Source organism: Haplochromis burtoni, unplaced genomic scaffold, assembly GCF_018398535.1.
Source record: "Haplochromis burtoni strain Fernald_Lab_line unplaced genomic scaffold, NCSU_Asbu1 Contig_1478, whole genome shotgun sequence".
Classification (NCBI taxonomy): Eukaryota; Metazoa; Chordata; class Actinopteri; order Cichliformes; family Cichlidae; genus Haplochromis; species Haplochromis burtoni.
In genome coordinates, this window is record NW_024583839.1 from 41,018 (window position 1) to 45,360 (window position 4,343).

At 36.5% G+C, this 4,343-nt stretch overlaps 2 long non-coding RNA genes across 2 annotated transcripts; both read right to left on the reverse strand.

Moving 5' to 3' along the window:
• Positions 1-2,075: 2,075 nt before the first annotated feature.
• Positions 2,076-2,530, reverse strand: LOC102313566. Its single transcript, XR_317906.2, has 3 exons — positions 2,492-2,530; positions 2,254-2,274; positions 2,076-2,160 (listed from the first exon to the last, which is right to left on the reverse strand). It is a non-coding gene; the product is annotated as an uncharacterized LOC102313566 (long non-coding RNA).
• A 460-nt stretch (positions 2,531-2,990) lies between these two features.
• On the reverse strand, positions 2,991-3,455 carry LOC102313363. The gene is made up of 2 exons (XR_317905.2): positions 3,250-3,455; positions 2,991-3,147 (listed from the first exon to the last, which is right to left on the reverse strand). It is a non-coding gene; the product is annotated as an uncharacterized LOC102313363 (long non-coding RNA).
• Positions 3,456-4,343: the final 888 nt, after the last annotated feature.

Here is a 4,343-nt window from a genome sequence, read left to right on the forward strand (position 1 = left end):
AGGGACACTTTCTCTCAGCAGGACACACACTCACACACTCACACGCACACTGACACAGACACCCACCTCCCCCATCCCTGCCAAACACCTTCGAAGCTTATGTCTTCTATGTTGTGAGATGTGATGATTCATTTGCTATGTGCTGATGTGTTTCTTTCTGTTCTCAAACTGATCTCCCTGTGTGAGCTCAGTCTTGGGGGAGTTCTTTTTTCTCCTCGTCTTTCCTCGTGTTGTGGATTTTCCATTGTTATGCCTCTCAAACCTGTCTTCCCCATGTGATGTTTGTGTAATGTATGTATGGTCAGAAGGGTAGGCTGGCGCTCGCAAAAGGTCGGAACCCTTAAACCAATTTCCTTCGTGGTCAACCTTTGGGATCAATAAAGTTTTATTGAATTGAATTGATATGCAGACAGAATCCCAGCCGGTCACAGCACATGGCAGACCCTCTGTGAGCCTGGTAGTGCTGGAGGTTTCTTCCTGTTAAAAGGGAGGTTTTCGTTGCCACTGTCACCATAACTTTTGCTCACAAGGGCCATAGTCATTTTTTTTCCGTTTTCTTGATATTATTGTAAGGGTCGTTACCTTTCCAAGCAGCTCAAAGAAACTGTTGGTGGAATTTGGCACTATATGGCACTAAACAAAACTGAATTGAAATGAGTTCACTTCTGACAATGAATAATCAATCACCAACCAATTAGATATATATTTCTGACTAATCTTGACCTCTTAACTATTTGTGTGTGTGTGTGTGTGTGTGTGTGTGTGTGTGTGTGTGTGTGTGTGTGTGTGTGTGCGTGTGTGTGTGTGTGTGCGTGCGTGTGTGGTGGTCATGTTTGTATGTCTTGTCTAGCATTTATTTTTCTTTCCCATAATTAGAACTCCTTGGCTGCAAAGACAAATTTATGGTGGCGATTCTAAGTGTCTTTTGCAATCTTTTTTTTTATTTTTTATTTTTTATTAATGATTTGTTGTGTTCCTGTGCTCCATGAATTTACAGTGGATGGATCGTCATTGCTCTGAAACTGAGACCCCTGAAGAGCTGCAACAACCTCCCTGGTTCCAGCTTGATCTACTAACTCTGATTGGAGAACCTTCAAATAAATCCATCTTCTCCATCTTCTCCTAAAAGGTAACAACATGGACTCCTAATTCAAGCCTGTTTCCACTGCCACTCCTCCAAAGTTTGCTGTTATACAACAACCGTTCAGCGAATAAGAACACTGAATTCTGCTGTCTTTTATAGGATACTGGATCTTGGAAAATAGGAATACCCATTAGGAATTTTATGTGTAACTAATACAACTAACTTAATAACAAGATTTGCACACCTACCATTAGGAATCATTTTATTTGAAATTATACCTTGTAAAAGAAAACAATAAACTTTGACTCTGTACTATTAAATAAAATGTTGCACAAATGCCCAAAGTTTATTTTTTTTCTTTTTAACTAAGCTACTATTATTATTAGTAGTAGTAGTATTTATATTATTAATCATGATCACATAACTTTATTAATCCCAAAAAGGGCCATTTTTGTCTGCTCATTCACACAACCTATAAAAATTAATGATCATAAATATGAATCAAAACGACCCCTGTCAGCTTTTAGTAGTCTAACAGCTAAAGATTAGTACAAATATATTAAATTGCATTTTTTACTTAGTCTTGGGAACAACAATGAGCATCACATTTGGATTCACCTGTAGTTTTCTTTTCTTGTCTGCAGTTTGAACCACCATGAATCTTGATGTTAGACAACCTTTGACATCCCGCATTAACCCAGTGTGAGAATGAAGCCACACAATTTTGATATTTGTAAAGAAATAAACTTTATTGAACTTCCTTTTAATCTGCATTTATTTACTTAGATGTATTTGTTGGAATGGAGCAGGAGAAAGACCACCATATAGAATAATATGATTGCAGCTGCAACTGCAAGTAGTATCCACCAGGTCAATGGATCCAATAATTGCCCACATGTACATCTAAAACGTTTATGAGGATAAGATGTTAGTGGATGTATTCTTTTATTGTGGTAAGTATCTCTGTATAACAAAGTCAAACTGCTCTTGCCTGTAAGGTTCTCCTGTAAGATTCTCATCTTGTAGGCTCAGACCAATGCGCACTTCATTGTCAGCATTTTGCAGCTGTATTTCCACTGCATGAAGCACAAATAAAAATCTTTGGAATACCATGTGGGACCACTGAATCTCAGGAATCAAACATATGTAGAACTAACACTTGTACATACCTGACATTGTTCTTCCTTCTTCTGCATGTGATGAAGCCAAGTTTCCAAAGATAAGACACATACAGAGGAAATAATCATTACTATCTTAGAAGAATTAGTGATTTTTATTCTATAAGTGGAAGATCTAAATATTAGAATGGAAAATCTGGAAGAATTATTGATTTGTATTCTAAAAATTTGAAGAACTAGAGATTAATATCATAAAAATGAAAGCATTAGTGATTTTGATTGAACTTACCTTGAAGCAAATCTTTTCCAGTCTGCTGTATTCTTACCACACTCTGACATCACTGCCCCTCCCACCCAAACTCATGACTACACAGACCTTTCAGCCAATCAAATTATTAATTCTGCCTATATTACCAGGTACTAGTACTTGGAATTGAAGATGATTCGCTTGGAGTCTTTTCTGTAATTATAATAAATAACATTCAGTGAATCTGTTTTGTGAATCTTATTAGTGTACTGTAACTTTAATCTGGAATTACACCTTTTCAAACAAATTATTAAACTTGTTTTTTTAAGTGTTGTTTTAATCTACAGTTAAAATGGGACTTTTAATCTATAGTGCTTCAAGTAGTAAGTAGGTATATAACAGTATTATATAAGAAGGATTCCATTACAATGCTGCTCCTCATGTTGTGATTCAGCTGCAAATCTTTGCATTATATTCTTTTTGAATACCATGACTGTGGACTTTTCCCATCCTCCATCAGTGTGAGAAAGAAAACACAGGATTTTGCAGTTGAACAACAAGAACTTTATTGAACTTTATCTGAACATTGTTGTCTATGAACATATGTGTGCAGGTGCATGCATGCTCGTGTGTGTGTAGCTATGTTTGTGTGTCTTTATTGGCAGTCATTTTCCTTTCCCATCAGCAACACCGTCTGCCTGCAAAGACAAATGAAGAGAGGAGATTCTTAGTATTTGTTGCAGTAACTCATTTCATCTGATATTTCATTTCTTGTTGGCTGTGTTACTCTGTTAACTTACATTCACTGGCACACCATCATTGCTCGACTGAGGCTCTTTAACGGCTCCAGAAATCTCCAACTTCCTAGTTTCATCCTGTGACTCCAGGTCATCTTTTTCCACCAGTGGTGGTTTATTGCTTTTCACAGGGTCCTCAGGAATTGGAGTCCTCCCTCTTCTATCCATTTTCCTCTTCTTGTGAGGAGCCTACTTGACTAAGGACTTGCAATACTGTGTTGAAAGAGAAATTATGTTTAAAAATACATAAAATATAAACAAAAACGTTAAATGCAGTTCAGATGTTTGGTGCACATAGCGTGGCATGTTTCCAAAGACACACTGCATACAGAGGACATCAGCACAATGTTGGAAGCATTAGTGATGTATATTACATAACTGGAATGTCCAGGGACAGGGATGAAAATTATGGAAGTTTAGCTATTTGTATTGTATCATTGGAAGGACTAAGGATTAGGATCATAACAAAAGGAAAGAATTAGTGGTTAGGATTGCACTTACCTTGAAACAAATCTTTGCCAGTCTGCTGTACTCTCACCACAGTCTGACGTTATTGCTCCTCCCCCCAAAGTTCATGACGAGTCAGATCCTTCATCCAATCACACGATCTAATTTACCAACACACTGCAAAAACTCAAAATCTTACCAAGTATATTTGTCTTATTTCAAGTCAAAATATCTAATCACACTTAAAATAAGCCATAATCAGCTAAAGAGTAACGTTTCAGTGAGACATAGGAACTTGTTTTTAGACAGTGCATCTTGGATATCTTGTTAAGTGAAAAACTCTTGAAAACATATTGTTTTGAGTCATATCTCACACGAAACAAGCTTTTTTGGCATTTTATAAATGTTTTAAGCTGCTGTGTTATTTGTAAAAGATGTATCATCTTGTTTCAAGAAATAGACCTAACTTGAATCAGGACGTCAAATCTACTTTATTGAGAACTGCAGGTTAATATCATGCCCAACATTGCATTATTATGAGTCTTAGTATCTTAAGCACAGTGTATTTATTTTTCTTACATACCAGTCAAACCATATCAATGTGACATTGAAAAAGAGGCAAAACACTGAAATTGTTTCCCTCTCAGTTG